The following is a 20,190-nucleotide window of genomic DNA, read 5'->3' as shown; positions in this document are numbered from 1 at the left end:
TGTCGTCGTTGGATTTGGAGGATGCCTACTTCCATATTCCCATCCTGAAGGGGCAACGAAAATTCCTCAGGTTTGTGGTCCAAGGGCGTCATTACCAGTTCAAAGCCCTGCCCTTCGGACTACGGTCGGCACCCAGGGTGTTCACCAAGTGCCTCGCACCGGTGGCGGCGCAGCTGTGCCGCGAAGGGATCCACGTCTACCCCTACCTGGACGACTGGCTCATCCGAGCCAAGACAAGGGAGCTTGCCGTGGTTCACACGGCAAGGACCGTCCAACTTCTCACGGACCTGGGATTCTCCGTGAACTACGCCAAATCCCACCTGGTACCCGCGCAAGACGCTCTGTTTCTGGGAGCGAGGCTCAACACAGTGTCCCTTCTGGCCTCCCCGTCGGAGGAGAGGACCAGGACCATCCTGGGCAAGGTGCAGCGGATGTTGGTGGCCGACGCGGCCAAGGTGAGGTCCATCAAGTCCCTCCTCGGAATGATGTCTTCCTGCATCTACCTCATTCCCATGTGCAGGCTCCGGATGCGCCCGTTGCAGGAGTTCCTGGACGCGCGCTGGATCCAAACGACGGGCAGCTTCGAGGAAAGAATCACACTCGACGAGAGTTTCCGACGAGCGATCTGGTGGTGGGGCACCCGCGCGCATCTGACGGCGGGCATGGACTTCCAGACCCCAGCCCACCAGGAGACAGTGACCACGGATGCCTCCCTGGAAGGGTGGGGAGCGCACACCGAAAATCTGCACGCAAGAGGCCTTTGGCTCCCGACGGAGAAATCCTTACATATCAACGTCCTGGAGCTCCGTGCAGTGTTTTGGGCCCTCAGGTCCTTCCTTCCGTCCCTCAAGGGCAAGGTGGTGAGGATCTTCACCGACAACACCACCACCATGTTTTACATCAGGAAACAGGGCGGAACCAGGTCCCCAGCCCTGTCCAAGGAGGCGCAGGATCTGTGGCATTGGGCCGTCGCCCAAGGGATGTTTCTGGTGCCGTTTCATCTGGCAGGGATAAAAAACACCATCGCCGACTCACTCAGCAGGGAGCTGCGCTCGTGCCACGAGTGGGAACTACGGCAGGATCTAGTGGATCGCCTCTTCCGACGGTGGGGCACACCCCAGATCGACCTGTTCGCGACGGCGACGAACTCCAAGTGCCGGAGGTTCGCCAGCAGGTTTCCCCAGGCGAGGAGCATGGGCAATGCTTTCTCGTTCCCCTGGGAGGGCCTGTTCCTCTACGCGTTCCTTCCTTTGCCACTGCTAATCCGGCTCGTCAACCAGCTCAAGAGGTCACGGTGCAGGATGATCCTCGTCGCACCTGCGTAGCCGAGGCAGATATGGTTCCCGGACCTTCTGGACTTGTCAGCGTCCCCGCCAATCAAGCTGCCGGTGGACGCGGATCTGCTCTCCAGGGAAGGAGGCACCATCCTCCACCACGACCCGAAATCGCTGAACTTGCAGGCCTGGCTCCTGCAGCGCTAGAGTTTGGAGGATACGACATACCGGCCGACTGCAGAGAGGTTCTTGCAAAGGCCAGGGCGTCCTCGACTCTTAAATGCTACGGACACAAATGGAAGAGGTTCTCTGTCTGGTGCCACGCACAGAAGATTAACCCTCTATGGATTACGGGCCCCCAAGTACTGCCGTACCTGCTGACGCTGGCCAAAGCTGGACTGGCACACGCGTCCATCAAGATTCATCTTGCTGCGATCTCCCGATACACCAGAACCACGGGGCGGACGTCCTTGTGGTCTCATCGTCTGGTGAAAGAGTTCATGAAGGGACTGTTCAGATCGTTCCCGCCGGTGAAGGCTCCGGCCCCGGCGTGGGAGCTCAACGTGGTGCTGACCAAGCTCATGGGACCTCCGTTCGAGCCTCTGCACTCAGCTCCGTTGAAATTTCTGTCGTGGAAAACAGCGTTTCTTGTGGCCATCACCTCCGCACGACGAGTGGGAGAGATCCAGGCCCTATCCTGCAAGGCCCCGTACTTGACTTTTCACGACAGGAGGGTAGTGCTCAGGACGCACCCCTCCTTCATGCCCAAGGTACAGTCGGACTTCCATCTCAACGAACCCTTGGTGTTGCCTGTGTTCTTCCCGTCGCCTTCGTCGCCGGCTGAGAGGACTTTGCACTCGCTGGATGTGGCTAGAGCGCTGAAGTTCTACGTGGACCGCACGAAGTGTTTTCGGAAGACGTCACAACTCTTTGTGAACTTTGGACCTGTCAATCAGGGGAAGGCTCTCTCGAAGGCTTCCATTTCCAGATGGCTCTCCGGCTGTATCATGTACTGTCACCGGTTGGCAAACCGACCGCTGCCTGGCCGCCCGAGAGCCCATCCCACCAGAGCGATCGCAGCTACCACGGCGTTCCTATCTGGTGTGCCCCTGCTGGACATATGCAGGGCTGCTACGTGGAGGTCGACGCACACCTTCACGAAATTCTACTGCGTCGACCGGGATTCCAGGGAGGAGTCCAGGGTCGGCCAAGCAGTGCTGCGCAACCTGTTCGCCTGAGGTGAGCCTGGTGAGGAGGTAAGATGCTTAATGTTGAGTTTGATGTGATGCTTAATGTTGAGCCTTTGCCACCTCCCGTGGTTGTGCATGTGTGTACTGCTATGTATTCTTTATTCATGAGCATGTGAATCCATGCCAGACCCCATGCTGGAGAAGGAACAAGTTACTTACCTGTAACTGTTGTTCTCCAGCATGGGTCTGGCATGGATTCACATGCGAACCCTCCCGCCTACCCCTCTGCGGCTCTTCACTTGGTCATACTGCCACTTCACGTGCTTCCAAATCTGAAGATGGCTGCCAGAGGCGGTGCTTAGGTAGAGGGCAGTCATTGGCTGTGGTCAGTATGACGCAGAGACCAGTGATTGGTTATTACTACGAAAGACAGATCAGAAACGAAACTGATACTGGTTTTTTCTTTACCGAGGATTCCCAGCCTGACGACGGGGAATATTCATGAGCATGTGAATCCATGCCAGACCCATGCTGGAGAACAACAGTTACAGGTAAGTAACTTGTTCCTTCCTGAACATGGAGCACAAAAAGGCCTACAGCGCCTGGTATTCCCAAGCGGTCTCCCATTCAGGTACTAACTAGGCCCAACACTGCTTAGTTTATGAGATCAAACGAGATCGGGCGCATTCAGTGTGGTGTGGCCGTAGGCTCAAGAAATACTAAGAGTATTACTCTTATGCAGTTGGATTTAGTAAGCTAAGCCATAAAGCCACTTGCAACATGATACCATGCTCATCACTCGGTCAGCGCTCAATCAGGCGAGATATATTAGACTTGTGGGCCCATTCAGGACTCCTATGTCTAGTAGGATAACTTTACTCCATCCATCCTGTTTCTGTTGCAGGGAGTTGGAGAAAACAATCTACACAATAATGGCTTTCTTTCAAGCCTCTTTATGGACTCAATATTCTCTGTACTGCATTGCATGTGAAGGTAGATTTATCACCCATGAACACACTACCCGTATGTTAATTCTATGTCAAGACCTAAGGCTCACATTATGCTTCTTTTTCTTTAATTGAAAATGTAAAGAAAGCTCAGCAGCAAGATATTTTTTATGCACTTTCTGTACCGAACAACTCATATTAAAGGTGCAGTAAAAAGTACATATAACAGAACACTAATGTGCGTCTAGAGTCCATAACATCTAAAAAAAACAGCAAAAACTTACTTTCCCATGATGCTCCTAAAGGTCATCCAGTGTCCATATGCATGTGATACTAGTCCTCCAATAGGCACGCAGGAGCTCCCATGAACAGTCCTGAACAAGAAATAACTTCCTCTTTCTTTGCTGCTCACAGCAAGAGATAAGTTCATTTCTTATTCAGAACAGTTTATTCAATATTTGTGCTATATAACTTCATTGTTTATACTCCTTTTAGTTAAATCATTATATATAATGAGAATCGTTTGATTGTTATTATGATACGTTTTCCGTAATGCGTTAAGGCTCTCATTCTTGTCAGCCGCTCTCCTTGTTTAACGAAACCAGATGCTTCTTGCTGGCGTCAGAGTCAACGTGCAAACAAACATTTTCGTTAGTTTCATTCCTTATTAACTTGCGGCGTCCCTTTCACCGCCGCAGTGGGTCCGCGGTGTCTCTGCTTGCCTCCCCGGCCCGGAGTAGTCTGCTCAGTTCTCGAGGGGACAGCGCAGCCCCTAGCAGGGCGTGGCGCACCCACGAGCCACCAGGGGGAGCTTCTGCTCTCCTTGGTCCTTTTCTCCAGGCTCCGGCGGTCGCGTGAGCATTTCCACCCGCAAAATAGCAGTTAATGCGAGCGCCGGAGCTGTCAATTACAATTTCTCTTCTGTCAGCATAACAACAACAAAAAGATGAACAAACAGAAGCAGAAGTACTTGGATATACGTGCTCTCAGCAGCATAAACAAGGTCCAGGATCATGGAAAAGAACAGGAGTGAAATACTCAAATAAAAAAATAAGAAGCAGGAAATATATATAAAATGATTACCTGAGCTGACTTAATAGTATAACAACTGGGCTGTGAGAGAAGGCGATCAGGGAGCCCAGTAGAGAAAGAAGAAAAAAAAGAGAGAAGTAAGGTGCTTAATCATCATGGCAGCACAGTACTCCCCTCAATCAAACGACGAATGGTCAGAATGTGTGGAGGATTCATACTATATTGACTATGTGGCTATGGAGAAAAGCCTTCAAAAGATATTGGGATCCACTGTTGAAAACAGTAACAAAAAGGCTGTAACAGGCATGCTCTTGCCAATACAGCAGCGCCTAGATAACATGGAAGAGCGCATGCGAGGGGCATCCCCGACAAGGGGAAAAAAGTCCCAGAAGAGAAAGCACCTTACTCAAGGGGGATGTAGTCTGGCTCGCAACAGCCCTCTGACCACCATCCACCCCACCCCGAGTCAATCGATTCCTGCTACTGCTGCCGTATCTGACGCCTTCTCCAGCGGTGTTAGACCCTCAAGCCCGGAGGGAGATGGACAGGGCATAGAAGATGAACAAAGTACAAGAATGTATATGATGATTTATCACACTATCACACTGTTCTTCAGATGAAGATATTCAGATCTGGGGTTCAAAACCCACAACCTCTGGGATTGCGGCAGCCTCCATCTCCAGGGGAAACACCGGAGAACAGCCACCTACTAAGGGGATGTTCGCTCCCGAAGATTTAATACATCCCAGGTCCACCGACTGGGAACCATGAGCCAGAACAACCGACTATATTTTTAACAGGCTGCGTAAGCCCCTCGACAAAGAGATCAGGGCGAGACTTCAGGCAGAATGTCCACGTCCAGAGATACCAGACAAAGTAGCTATGACGCCGGAACTGGATTCAAAGATGGTCACGTTCTTGGGAAAACATATGAAAGATCCTAGGAAAGGCATCGACCGGGCTTGGAAGTCCTTTCAGGACAAGCTGCTGGACGTCACTGGTTCTCTTGCAAAAATTTTAGACCTGGCAGAAGAAGCCTCCAGCTCTTCAGACCCAATTGACCCATTGATTCTCTCCGGTTGGGCTCACAGAGCCATCTGCCTACTGGGAAATGCGAGCTGCGCTATCTCCACCGAGCGCCGGAAGTGCATACTCTTCAAAATAGACTCGAAGTTAACAGAATTAGCAAACGCAGAGTCTGGTGCTGCCGCTACTAGGCCTACTCTGTGGCGATCCTTTTATGAAGGAAATGTCTAAGTTTGTAGGTACCTTTACCACATTGGACAAAGCCCAGGCCTCCATCAAGAGGGTTTTCGCATCAACATTTTTATCCAGGGCCGGTCGACGTCGCTCTTCCGGCCGTTATTCCTTCGAGAGAAGACCTCAATATCACAGGGAGCAACAAAATGCCTGGCAAGAGCGCAAGAGGACCAGGCAGAGGTCGCTACTGGAAGAGAGGACCTAAGAATGGTGCCCAGCAACCCTCAGGTCAGTCTACTAATAGCAGCATCTGCACCGCTTGCACCCATTGGGGGGAGGCTAGCGCTCTTTACAAGTGCTTGGGACATTTTGTCAGGGGACGCCTGGGTCAGGGACACAGCGCGCGGTCTGCAACTAGAATTTCTCGCCCAGCCCTTTCAGGCCAGTACCCCTTGTAAAGACTGGAGGGGGGTGTCTGTACTTCCGCTCTCTATATGGTAGAGGAGAGGCACAGCGTACCCCAGCCAAGATTCTCTATTATTGGTAACGTGGTCGAGCAATGAAGGCCTAGCTTCTCAGGAGGTGATGCAGGCCGGTTCTTAAGTACAGTGTAGTTCCCGAACCCCACAAAGGAATGTCCACACACTGTATTACTGAAAACACAGTCTTTATATAATTAATATTGAAAGGTATGTACACGATCACAATAACGCACTTTGTACTCGGAAATCAACAATGATAAATATATACAATTCTAAAGTGTTACCACCAATGTTATCGAATCTCATTAAAGTGCATCAACTGTACGGTTAAAATGTCAATGACCAATAACGCGGAAACCAGCAATAGAGATAGGAAGGAAAGCAAGATGGTTGACACGGTAGGCAGACTACTGGCCCCTACCACTATGTACAGTTCTGTGTGGAGATCCCCCCCACCTGGGCAACCTGTAAAATAAAGATATATAGCACAAGCCCAGTCCATATATTGTTCAATAGCCTTATTTCCTCCTATCAAGGTTTTACCCCCCCCAATGTACCTGGTGCAGTAGAGTTCTTTGAAGACGCATCGAAGGATCCTTCTTGAGTGACTCCCTTTAAAGCAGGAGCCACAGATCGTCGAGAGGCGTTGAAGATGGTAAACTTGTCGTTGACGGCGGCAATGAGAAGTTCAAGGGTGCCGAGACCCCGATGTCGATCCAGGCGATGCTCGTCAGCGACGTCCTGTGAGGATGAGGTATGAGGTATGAGGATGAGCACCTCGGCGATGGATTGTTCAGGACCGCAAAGAGTTTCAGAAGAACTGTGGCCCAACAAGGGCGTAGAGTCGTCAAAGTCTTTGTGGCCTTCAGGTGGCGGGAAACCCACCGGCGGATTCTCCTCGGCGCGTTGGTTGTCCTCGACTTTCTACTCCGGCAGGACAAAGCGGTCAACATTGCGGACAAGGGAGTCCTTGGATTCAAATATTCTTAGGCAAAGGAGCGGGCGGCTCCGGTCGTCGGCGTCAAGTGGTCCCCACGGCTGGGCAACGCAACTTCGACAGGCCTCCAGCGGTTACACAAACCTGTGAACCCTGGTCGACGGCAATGGACTTCAACAGCGGCGAAGTCCGGGTGCTTTGCTTCATTCTCCTCAGCGGTCTCGTCTCGGGTCGGGAGCCTTTCGAGGGTCTGAGTTCCAGGGAGCTTCGGCGAAGGTTAGCGGTGCTCGATGGTCCCTCGGAGCACGGGAAGACTGCACCTTACCATGTCCTCTCTCGGAGCAGTCCTTGACGAGTTCGGCAGCTTTCAGATCAGGTCGAAGCAAATGCAACAGCAAGTCTTCGTCTTCCAGCTGGGCGTCGAGGATCAGCAGTTCCAGTTACTCTTAAAGTGTAGACACAGCTTCTGAACAATTTCCAGTGGTGAGAGGTCCCCAGATATAATATCTTGTCTCTCATTCACACTGCTGGGTCACTCTCAGAAGCCAATCATACGGAAGGGCATTCATGCAGTCAGTCAGCCAATCAGGCACACAGTGCATTCAGACCATCTTCCTCCCTCTCAGACACTCACATCAAGGAATGTGGATTGGGACAAGTACTCAGCCATTCAACACTACACACTGCATTCAGGTCAGTTTTGGGCAGGGCTGTCTCAGTCTTTGTCTCTCATACCAGAAACCAGTCAGCCACAACAAGAAGTGCATATTGGTCACGCACTCCATTCACCCAGGTCCCACCCACAGGGCGTACCCACAACATACAGTCACTGGGAAGGCTCCAGTCAGTCTGGACTGGACTGCACAACAACACCATATATGGAACTTCTGCCCAACAGCCAGTCAGGGGGAAGGGACAGAGTCCGGGCTTCCCAGGACTTTGGAAAAACAAGGTAATAGGTAATAGAAAGCAAGAGGCCACAGGGGCCATCTTGTTTTCCATCAGGAATCAACTGATTCCAATGGCAGGGCCTGGGGATCCCCAAAATGGAGGATACTCAGCGCACCTGTCAAAGTCAGCATGGAGCTGCCACCAGCCCATACCCTGCTCTGCGAGCCACCCACAGGTGCCCAAAAACATACACTAGGGGCACAGGGTTGTACCCCCACCCATGGGTGCCGTAAGGGTATCCCACGGGTCTGTTCACCAAACCAAAAGAGAGAGAGCTGCACTGCCTGGAGTCCCACATGAACTCCTGCGCGGAAAACACGACAGAACACACGATAAAAAGGCAGTAAAGGACAAGGATACGGAGGCCCTGTCCCTCCGATGCATTTCCAGCATCACAGTCGCCTCCTCCCCCCCAGACTGAGGTGGAGGGTGCCTAATCTCCCACGGGATAGACACCCTCATCCAGACGGTCAACATACCTTCTGGAAAGGCCATCTGCATTATCGTGACTCTTCCCTGGTCTGTGCTCTATAGTGAAGTCTAGCCCTTGCAGGCTAATGGACCACCTGAGCAGTTTCGGATTTTCACCCTTCATTTGCATAAGCCACTTCAAGGGTTTATGATCTGTTTGGACCTTGAAGGTAGACCCCGTAAGGTAGGGCCTAAAACGCCTAAGGCTCCAAACTATACTGAAACACTCCTTCTCAACAGTAGCCCACCTAAGTTCTCTACCCTGAAGATGATAGGGTGTTCCCTCCCTTTGTCATCTAACTGGGACAAGACAGCTCCAATTCCGGTGTCGCAGGCATCCGTCTGGACGATAAAGGGTCGGCTGTAGTCAGGCGCACACAACACAGGTGCCCTACACAGACTTTCCTTCAAACCATCAAAGGCCCTCTGACAGTCTTCCGTCCAATTAACCTTCCTAGGTTGTTTGAGGGAAGTCAGAGCTGTCAGTGGTGCAGCTATGGTTCCATAGTCCGCCATTAAATTACGATAATGCCCAGTGAGGCCCAAAAAGGCTCTCACCTGGGTTTGAGTAGTGGGAGTCTCCCAGTCCTGTACATCCTGTACCTTACTGGGGAGAGGTTGGATTTGACCTCCTCCTACCTCATGACCAAGATAGATGACTTTCCCCTGAGCTATCTGGCACTTGGTGGCCTTGATAGTGAGGTTAGCCCTTTTCAAGGCCTGCAACACCTTACCCAGATGTGTCAAATGCTCTTCCCAAGTGGAACTGTAGACGGCAATGTCGTCTAAATAAGCCACACAAGGATTCCAGCCCACTGAGAGCATGATTGACCAATCTCTGGAAGGTGGCAGGGGCATTCTTCAACCCAAAAGGAATGACCCTAAACTGGTAGAGTCCCTCTGGTGTTGAGAACGCCGTCTTTTCCTTGGCATGGTCCGTCAGAGCTATTTGCCAATAGCCTGAGGTGAGGTCAAAGGTGCTCACAAATTTGGCAGCACCTATGGTGTCCACAAGCTCATCGGCCCTGGGCAATGGGTGCGCGTCAGTTTTGGTGACGGCATTGACTCCTCGGTAGTCCACACAGAACCTCCAATCCTTGGTATCTGCCTGGGAACTTGCGTTGGGGACAAGGACCACGGGACTGGACCAGGGACTGGTTGAGGGTTCAATAACACCCAGATCCAACATCTTGGCGACCTCAGTCTGAATGTGGTTCTTAACAGTGTCTGACATACGGTAGCTCCTGCTTTTGACAGGCACGCTGTCACCAGTGTCAATCTCGTGCTTACACCACCGTGTAAGGCCTGGCGTCAGCGAAAACAGAGAGGCATACTGCTGGAGCAAAGTCCTGCAGGCCCTCTGCTGCTCTATTGTCAAATCTGGAGAGAGATGCACTCTCTCCACTGAGCCATCCTGAGGGTTGCTATACAGCAAATCAAGAAGGGGCTCACTCTCATCCTCTTCTTGCTCTGAAGCTAGCAAGAGACATGAGACTTCTGCTCGCCTGTGGAAAGGCTTGAGCCGATTAACATGGAATACCTGAGGGGCTACCCCTGGGATTCCCATGTCAACTAGATAATTGACCTCGCCCATCTTGGAGATTATCCTGAAGGGTCCAGTCCATTTATCTGCCAATGCCCGCGGCTTGTTAGGCTCCATCACGAGGACCTCCTGTCCCGGAGTCCAATCCACTTGCGATGCTTTAAGGTCATGCCAGTATTTGTTCAATTCCTGGCTGGCCTTGAGATTCGCTGTTGGCTGACCCATCATTTGTGTCATCCTCCGTCTGAGGCCTAACACATAGTCCCCCACTTGCTTGGCGGGACCTGGAGGGGTGGCTTCCAAACCTTCTCTGATCAAGGCAAGGGGCCCCCTCACGGGATGTCCAAAGAGTAACTCAAAGGGGCTGAAACCAACACCATCTTGAGTTACCTCTCTGTAAGCAAAAAGCAGGCATGGCAGGAGGAGATCCCATTTCCTCCTTAGGGTCTCTTCCAAAGCACCTATCATGCCCTTGAGAGTTTTATTAAATCTCTCAACCAGACCATTGGTCTGGGGGTGGTAAGATGTGGAGAATTTATAGGTTACTCCGCACTCTTTCCACATGGTCTTCATGTAACTAGACATGAAGTTGGATCCTCTGTCAGAGACAACCTCCTTGGGGAATCCAATACGGGTGAAAATGCCCAGGAGAGCCCTGGCAACCACCTTGGCAGTTACAGTCCGAAGGGGTATAGCCGCAGGGTACCTGGTGGCATGATCTACCAAAACCCGGATGAACTGATGTGTGGCCGTAGGCTCCTGTCTTAGTGAATGTTGGACTGTTAAGCATCTAGTCAGCTAGACCATGCAGTTTTGAAAGACAATTGAGAAATGACTCACTACCTGAACATGGAGCACAAAAAATCCTACAGTACCTGGTATTCCCAGGAGGTCTCCCATTCAGGTACTAACTAGGCCCGACACTGCTTAGTTTCAGAGATCAGATGAGATTGGGCGCATTCAGTGTGGTGTGGCCATAGTCTCTGGTGCTAGTGAGTTTTGTACTGTTAAGCATCTAGTCGGCTAGCCTACGCAGTTTTGAAAGACAATTGAAAAATGGCTCACTTACTGAACATGGAGCACAAAAAAGCCTACAGCACCTGGTATTGCCATGTTTTCTTCCATCCAGGTACTAACTAGACCTGACACTGCTTAGCATCTGAGATCAGTCAAGATCGGGTGCATTCAGTGTTGTGTGGCTATAGGCTTTTGTCCTAGTGAATTTTGTACTGTTAAGCATCTAGTTGGCTAGACCATGCATCTTTGAAAGACAATTGAGAAATGGCCCACTTCTGGAAAATGGAGCACAAAAAAGCCTACAGCACCTGGCATTCCCAGGCGGTTTCCCATCGAGGTATTAATTAGGCCCGACACTGCGTAGCATCTGAGATCGGGTGCATTCAGGTGTGGCCGTAGGCTCTGGTCCTAGTGAGTTTTGTACTGTTAAGCATCTAGTCGACTAGATCATGCAGTTTTGAAAGACAATTGAGAAATGGCTCACCTCCTGAACATGGAGCACAAAAAAGCCTACAGTACCTGGTACTTCCAGGCAGTCTCCCACCCAGGTACTAACTAGGCCTGTCACTGCTTAGCTTTGAAATCAGGTGCATTCAGTGTGGTGTGGCTGTAGGCTCCGGTTCTAGAGTTTTGTACTGTTAAACATCTAGTCGGCTAGACCATGCAGTTTTGAAAGACAATTGAGAAATGGCTCAATTGAGTGGTGATGGGTCTGTAATTTGTCGGGATGGAGGGGTCGAGAGTTTGTTTTTTTAGCAAAGGTAGGACCCAAGACTGCTTAAGGTTATTGGGCACTAGGTTAGTCTTAAAGGAGGCGTTGATCAGTTTGGAGATGAAGGGAGCTAGGTCTCGCTGCATCTTTTATAATTTGAGCAGGGCAATTATCTCCTTTACAATTAGAAGGCTTTAGGGAGAGTATAATTTTTTCTGTCTCTAGTATGGTTATTTGTTTGAAGCTAAAAGGGTGAGGAGTGTTATTGGGCTGATATAGGGAAGGCTGTACATTAGGAGTAGCCTCTGCTGGCAATAGGAAGGCAGCTTTTTTAATGCAATTTTTGTTTGAAGAGAGCTGATTTTTCCTGCAAGGGCATTTTGTATATTCATGCACCAGAGCTTATTTTTGGGAGTATTATCAGTTTGCGGTATGGGTGATTCCATTTTGCGGAGGATAGAGAATAATTCCTTAGTGTCAGATTTGGCTTTAGCTATTCTGTCGTTGTAAGTGTCCCTTTTGTGCTAATAATTTCTTTTTTGTACCGTTTGGCATGGGTGGCTAACTTAATTTTGTTCTCCTCAGTAGGCGAGGGTCACCAGATTGATTGCAATTTTCTTTTTTGAGTTCTAAGGTTTTTCAGATGAGGTGTGAACCAGTTATTCAGGTGTGAAAGTTGTTTGCCTTTACGGATTTTGGTAGGGGCGATCAGATCTAGTGCCTTGGTCATGGTACTATTATAGGTTTCCACAAGTAAGGTTGGCTATGTGATATTGTCTACATTGTTATGGGTGGGGAGGAGGTGTGGAAGGAGTTGTTCTACTGTGATGTCTTTTTTACTTCTAGTAGGGAGTGGCAGGGCCATAATTATAGGTTTAGGGTGGGTAAGGTCAAGTGAGACAGAGAATGAGATTAAATGGTGGTCTGTCCATATTTGAGGAGTTATACTGGTAATACTGATGTTGCAGTTCAAGTCAGCAACCCAATATAGAGTCCTACCTTTAGAGTGTGTAGGGGTAGTGGCTTTTTGCGTTAATCCATAATCATGCAGTAGTGTGGCAACAGATGTGGCATGTTTGTCATTACAGTCATTGAAGCCAAGGTTGAAGTCTCCTAATAGTAGGATTTGCGCATGGTCTTTTGTATTGTTAGTCAGGATACTAGTTAGGTCGTCCTCGAAAGTTCCTAGTGATCCAGGATGTCTGTAGATCACATAGATGGTCAGAGTACGGTTACATGAGAGTTGTAGTTTCGCAATGAGGAGTTCGCAGGACTGAAAAGGTGTACTAGTGGCTAGTCTAATGGGTAGGTTGGCTTTGTGGATAATAGCTAAGCCACCTCCTTTGGTATTAGGTCTGTGAACTCTTAGCAGTTGGTAGCCGTCTGGTATTGCTAGCATAATAGCAGGGCCAGCAGTCTCATGGAGCCAAGTTTCAGTTATGAACAGCAGGTCTAGGTTCTCATTAGTTAGGGTGTCTGAAATCTCAGGGGCATGGTATTCCCAGGCGTTTTCTCATCCAGGTACTAACTAGACTGGACACTGTTTGGCTTCTGAGATCAGGTGCATTCAGTGTGGTGTGGCCGTAAGTTCTGGTCCTAGTGAGTTTTGTACTGTTAAGCATCTAGTCGGCTAGACCATGCAGTTTTGAAAGACAATTGAAAATTGGCTCACGTCCTGAACATGGAGAACAAAAAAGCCTACAGCACCTGCTATTCCCATGCTTTCTTCCATCCAGGTACTAACTATGCCTGACACTGCCTAGCTTCTGAGATCAGTCAAGATCGGGTACTTTCAGTGTTGTGTGGCCGTAGGCTCTGGGCCTAGTGAGTTTTGTACTGTTAAGCATCTAGTCGGCTAGACCATGCAGTTTTGAAAGACAATTGAGAAATGGCTCACTTCCTGAACATGTAGCACAAAAACGCATACAGCTCCTGGTATTCCCAGGTGGTCTCCCATCCAGGTACTAACTAGGCCTGACTCTGCTTAGCTTGCCAGATCAGGTGAAATCAGTGTGGTGTGGCCATAGGCTCTGATTCTACTGAGTTTTGTACTGTTAAGCATCAAGTCGGCTACACCATGCAGTTTTGAAAGCCAATTGAGAAATGGCTCACTTCCTGAACATGGAGCACAAAAAAGCCTCCAGCACCTGGTATTCCCAAGCCGTCTCCCATCCAAGTACTGACGAGGCCTGACACTGCTTAGCTTGAAAGATCAGGTGCATTCAGGTGTGGCGGTAGCCTCTGTTCCTCCTAAGTTTTGTACTGTTAAGCATCTAGTCGGCTAGACCATGCAGTTTTGAAAGACAATTGAGAAATGGCTCACTTCCTGAACATGGAGCACAAAAAAGACAAGAGCACCTCGTATTCCCAGGCGGTTTCCCATCAAGGTACTTACAAGGCCCGAGACTGCTTAGCTTCCAAGAACAGACAAGATCGGGTGCATTCAGTGTGGTGTGGACGTAGTGAGTTTCACACTGTTAAGCATCTAGTTGGCTAGACCATGCAGTTTTGAAAGACAATTGAGAAATGGCTCACTTCCTGAACATGGAGCACAAAAAAGCCTACATCACCTGGTACTCCCACGTGGTCTCCCATCCAAGTACTAACTAGTCCAAACACTGCTTAGCGTCCAAGATCAGATGAATTCAGTGTGGTGTGGCCGTAGGCTCTGGTCTGACTGAGTTTTGTACTGTGAAGCATCTAGTCGGCTAGACCACGCAGTTTTGAAAGACAACTGAGAAAAGGCTCACTTCCTGAACTTGGAGCTCAAAAAAGCCTACAGCGCCTTGTATTCCCAGGAGGTATCCTATTCAGGTACTAACTAGGCGCAACAATGCTTAGCTTCCGAGATCGGGTGCATTCAGGTATGGCCGTAGGCTCTGTTCCTACTGAGTTTTGTACTGTTAAGCATCAAGTCAGCTAGACAGTGCAGTTTTGAAAGACAATTGAGAAAAGGCTCAATTCCTGAACATGCAGCACAAAAAAAGCCTACAGCACCTGGTATTCTCAAGCGGTCTCCCATCAAGGTACTAACTAGGCCCATAACTGCTTAGCTTCCAAAATCAGTCGTGATCAGGCACATCCAGTGTGGTGTGGCCGTAGGCTCTGGTCCTACTGAGTTTTGTACTGTTAAGCATCTAGTCGGCTAGACCATGCAGTTTTGAAAGACAATTGAGAAATGGCTCACTTCCTGAACATGGAGCACAAAAAAGCATACAGCACCTGGTATTCCCAGGCGATCTCCCATCGAGGTACTAACTAGGCCCAACACTACTTAGCTTCCGAGATCAGACGCATTCAGTGGGGCGTGGCTGTAGGCTCTGGTTCTATTGAGTTTTGTACTGCTAAGCATCTAGTCGGCTAGACCATGCATCTTTCAAAAACAATTGAGAAATGGCTCACTTCCTGAATATGCCCCGCAAAAAAGCCTACAGCACCTGGTATTCCCAGGCGGTCTCCTATCCAGGTACTATCTAGCCCCGACACTGCTTAGTTTTAGAGATCAGTTGTGATGAGGCACATTCAGTGTGGGGTGGCTGTAGGCTCTGGCCCTAGTGAGTTTTGTATTGTTAAGCATCTAGTCGGCGAGACCATGCAGTTTTGAAAGACAATTGAGAAATGGTTCACTTCCTGAACATGGAGCACAAAAAAGCCTACAGTATTCCCAGACAGGTACTAACTAGACTGGACACTGTTTAGCTTCCGAGATCAGGAGCATTCAGTGTGGTGTGGCCGTAAGTTCTGGTCCTAGTGAGTTTTGTACTGTTAAGCATTTAGTCGGCTAGACCATGCAGTTTTGAAAGACAATTGAGAAATGGCTCACTTCCTGAAAATGGAGCACAAAAAAGCCTACAGCACCTGGCATTCCCAGGCCGTTTCCCATCCAGGTACTAACTAGGCCCGACACTGTGTAGCATCCGGGATCGCGTGCATTCAGGAGTGGCCATAGGCTCTGCTCCTGAGTTTTGTACTGTTAAGCATCTAGTCGACTAGATCATGCAGTTTTGAAAGACAATTGAGAAATGGCTCACTTCCTTAACACGGAGCACAAAAAAGCCTACAGCAGCTGGTATTCCCAGGCAGTCTCCTATCCAGGTTCTAACTAGGCCTATCACTGCTCAGCTTCCGAGATCGGGTGCATTCAGTGTGATGTGGCCGTAGGCTGATTCTAGTGAGTTTTGTACTGTTAAGCATCTAGTCGGCTAGACCATGCAGTTTTGAAAGTCAATTGAGAAATGGCTCACTTTCTGAAAATGGAGCACAAAAAAGCCTACAGCACCTGCCATTCCCATGCAGTCTCCCATCCAGACCCGACACTGTTTAGCTTCCGAGATCAGGTGCATTCAGTGTGGTGTGGCAGTAGGGTCTGGTCCTAGTGAGATTTGTACTGTTAAGCATCTAGTCGGCTAGACCATGCAGTTTTGAAATAAAATTGAGAAATGTCTCACTTCCTGGTCATGGAGCACAAAAAAGCCTACAGCACCTGCCATTCCCATGCAGTCTCCCATCCAGACCCAACACTGCTTACTTTCCAAGATCAGAGGAATTCAGTGTGGTTTGGCCGTAGGCTCTGGTCTGACTGAGATTTGTACTGTTAAGCATCTAGTTGGCTAGACCATGCAGTTTTGAAAGACAATTGGGAAATGGCTCGCTTCCTGAACTTGGTGCACAAAAAAGCCTACAGCACCTGGTATTCCCAGGCGGTGTTCTATCCAGGTACTAAGTAGGCCCGACACTGCTGAGCTTCCGAGATCGAGTGCATTCAGGTGTGGCCATGGGCTCTGTTCCTACTGAGTTTTGTACTGTTAAGCATCAAGTCAGCTAGACCATGCAGTTTTGAAATACAATTGAGAAATGGCTCACTTCCTGAACATGGAGCACAAAAAAGCCTACAGCACCTAGTACACTCAGGCAGTCACCGCTCCAGGTACTAAGTAGGCCCAACACTGCTTAGGTTCTGAGATCAGTCAAGATTGGGGGCACTCAGTGTGATGTGGCCGCAGGTTCTGGTCCTAGTGAGTTTTGTACTGTTAAGCATCTAGTTGGCTAGACCATGCAGTTTTGAAAGACAATTGAGAAATGGCTCACTTTCTGAACATGGAGCACAAAAAACCCTACAGTACCTGGTATTCCCAGGCAGTATACCATCCACGTACTAACTAGGCCCAACAATGCTTAGCTTCTGAGTTCAGTCAAGATTGGGGGCACTCAGTGTGGTGTGGCCGTACACTCGACAAATGCTAAGAGTATTACTCTTATGCAGTTGAATTTAGTAAGCTAAGCCATAAAGCCACTTGCAACATGATACCACACTCATCACTCGATCAGCGCTCGATTAGGTGACATATATAAGACTTGTGGTCCATTCAGGACTCCTATGTCTAGTAGGATAACTTTACTCCATCCATCCTGTTTCTGTTGTAGGGAGTTGGAGAAAACAACAAACACAATAATGGCTTCCTTTCAATCCTTTTTATGGACACAATATTCTCTGTAGTGCATTACATGTGAAGGTAGATTTATTACCCCGAACACACTACCTTTATGTTAATTCTGTGCAAATAGGTAGCTCCAGCCCTCAAGTTGTTGTCCAACATTTCTGCTACAAAACGGCATACATTTATTTTGGAAACATAAGCAAATTTAAAAAGCATTTGAGAAGTGGCACAATTACTAATCATGGAGCACAAAAAAGCCTACTATTCCCATGCAGTCTTCCATCCAGGTACTAACTAGACCTAATACTGCTTAGCTTTCAAGATCAGGCATATTCAGTGCCGTGTGGCCACAGGCTCTGGGCATTGCAAGTTTTGTACCTTTAAGCATCTAGTTGGCTAGACCATGCAGTTTTTAAAGCCAATTGAGAAATGGCTCACTTCCTGAACATGTTTGCTTGTTTGTTTATTTATTTGTAATGCGCACCTCACCCAAAGGTATCTGGGCGCTGTGCAGTGTCATGGCACCGGCACCCACGGTCCAGATTCAGCAGTGTCACCTGCTGTACTCACCCGCCATGGCCAGGTAGCTGCAGGGGCAGCTGTAGCAAGCACCACCCAGCCTCGGGCTCACCCAGCCATGGCTGTGGTGCTCCCCGCCCCGGTCCACAGAGATGCAGGGGCAGATGCTATCTGTGCATCAAAGGGGAAGGGACATGCTGTGCAGCATCATGACACCAGCACCCAGGGTCCAGATGCAGCAGTGTGACCTGCTGTATGCACCCACCAGGGTCAGGTAGCTGCAGGGGCAGCTGTAGCAGCCACCATCCAGTCTCCGGGTCACCCAGCCATGCATGTGGTGCTCACTGCCCCAGTCCTCGGAGACGCAGTCGCACATGCTATCCGTGCATCGAAGGGGAAGGGACATGCTGTGCAGCGTCATGGCACCGGCACCCAGTCACAGCCACCTGCAAGGGCACCTATAGTCACACCATCAGTGTGTGATTCCACAGCCCAGGCCACCAGTGCTCCAGCCCTACTGTCCCAAGTAGTTCCAGCCACTCGGGGCCTGCACAGCCTCACAATAAGACAAAGCGTGCAAACAGGCTCAGTCCCAAGGCACAGCACAGGAGACCTGCACGTCGAGGAAGAGGATAGTGATGAGGAGCTCCAGGTCCTCATGGACCACGTGCAGGAACACGAACATGACATCATGTCATGACTACTCTGGTGACTGGAGGTGGGTCATGACGAGAGGACGAAGATCCAAGTTGTGGGAGACCTGCCAATTTATGAGGACATTTCGGGTGAGTGGTGATGGGTGTGTGTGCAGGACATGTGTATGTTGCTTGGATGAAGTGTGTTGGTTGTCTGGCAGTCCTGGCTGCATTTGCATGACTGCAATGGGTGAACCATGTCATGGTGGACTGACACGTGCTTGTTGACCTGCAGACTGCATACGCACAATGTGCTGCACACCGTGACAAACCCCATCACTCCTTCCATCACACTCTCTCCTGGCTCTCTTGGCCCTCTTCCTGCTCCAACCTGTGATGGCGGATAGCCTGTGACAATCTTGCACTCCACACTCGCCATCTCCGACATCTCTGAGAGGTCAGCCTGCCAGCTGCACCTCCTCTGGGGAATTCCTCCTTTCCTTTCATTCCCCCAGTAGCTCACTGTCTCCAGAGGACTGGTCATACCTATGGTGGGGAACTGCAATGGCCTATACCCATATTTCTGTGCCTCTACTCTCTTCCCTCTGCAACTCATCCTGACATGGACAGTGGGGAGTGTCCCTTTGAATTGGTGCCAGGTATTGTCTCCCTAGGACTGTGATGATGGCACTGGCTCCCAGTGGCTACAACTGTTCATTTCCACAGGGCCTTATGGGTCCTGGTGCTGCAGTTTCTTCAACTCCATCTTCCCAATTTGCTTCCTTCTCATGGTATTTGGTCATCCCTTTTCTTACTCCATCAGGGTCAGTTACTTCTCAGAACAATTAGTTGGTGGTTAATGTCTGTCTTCGGCTGGGGCCTCCTTCTGCTACAGCCTCCCTGCCTCAATGGCACTGAATGTGGGTCACTTATGATCCATCCTCGTGTGTTCTGCTTTCTCTACCTCCTCTCCCCTGCTGGAATCCTGGATAACTGAGAGAGTTCAATAGTCACCTGCCCACACTCTGATCTCTGACACAGGCCTCTGAGCCACAAGTTGTACCCATGCACTGCCTCCCTGCCATACTCCAAACTCAGTGGCTGTTTACTGTATCCCTACAACCCTCTAGCAGCTATTGACAGCTGATGTATGCACATACACTTCCACCAGCCCACCACATTTTCATTGATGATAATGTAGTTGTATTTAATTGGTATGCCATTCCCATGTACTGCAGTGCCCACTCCCACTTCCAACCCCAGGTCTCACCTTCACCATGCCTGTTCACTTGCGTGATGTCAATGTGACATGGCCTCATGGGATGGGTGTGTCTGGCTTCACTCTATTCCACCACCCTTGCATCGTAGCACCCTGTGACTCTTGTGTGTATTGAGCGTGTGATTTACATGTCATGCATTTGACACTTCCATTGTACATGGCTCTTGGACAGTAGCAAGCAAGTCCCATCTCATACAGTATTACAGATCAGGCATGGCTATGGTACGTGGCATATGTGTTTTTGCATATGTGATGTTGGTGGATGAACTATACCAGTCAGGTGCTCATGTGTGTAGCAGGTACTATGCACCATGCACTACATGTTGTATTTAGCCCTTCCACAAAGGTCCATGGCTGCTTTCATGCTACCCTTCACTTGCATTGACACTGCGTAGGTGCAGGAGTTTGTGGCAGGTTGATGTGTTGCATAATGACATTGTGATGCCTATGTGTGTAGGCTATGGTATTTACATGGCTCTTCATTTATTTTTCTGTCCATGTGCAGGTGATGAGGCACTAGATGCAGAGGAGGAGGTGGGGGAGGAACAGGAGAGTGAGCCACG

At 49.6% G+C, this 20,190-nt stretch overlaps 5 pseudogenes; all 5 read right to left on the bottom strand.

Moving 5' to 3' along the window:
- Positions 1 to 3,054: 3,054 nt before the first annotated feature.
- Positions 3,055 to 3,173, bottom strand: LOC138456032 (5S ribosomal RNA; annotated as a pseudogene).
- A 7,717-nt stretch (positions 3,174 to 10,890) lies between these two features.
- On the bottom strand, positions 10,891 to 11,009 carry LOC138458122 (5S ribosomal RNA; annotated as a pseudogene).
- A 3,732-nt stretch (positions 11,010 to 14,741) lies between these two features.
- LOC138458604 (5S ribosomal RNA) lies at positions 14,742 to 14,860 on the bottom strand (annotated as a pseudogene).
- A 106-nt stretch (positions 14,861 to 14,966) lies between these two features.
- LOC138459861 (5S ribosomal RNA) lies at positions 14,967 to 15,075 on the bottom strand (annotated as a pseudogene).
- Positions 15,076 to 15,181: 106 nt separating this feature from the next.
- Positions 15,182 to 15,300, bottom strand: LOC138459790 (5S ribosomal RNA; annotated as a pseudogene).
- Between the last annotated feature and the right edge of the window lie 4,890 nt (positions 15,301 to 20,190).

Source organism: Ambystoma mexicanum, chromosome 4p, assembly GCF_040938575.1.
Source record: "Ambystoma mexicanum isolate Mex_15411 chromosome 4p, UKY_AmexF1_1, whole genome shotgun sequence".
Taxonomy (NCBI): Eukaryota; Metazoa; Chordata; class Amphibia; order Caudata; family Ambystomatidae; genus Ambystoma; species Ambystoma mexicanum.
This window is presented reverse-complemented; position numbering and strand designations above follow the sequence as displayed.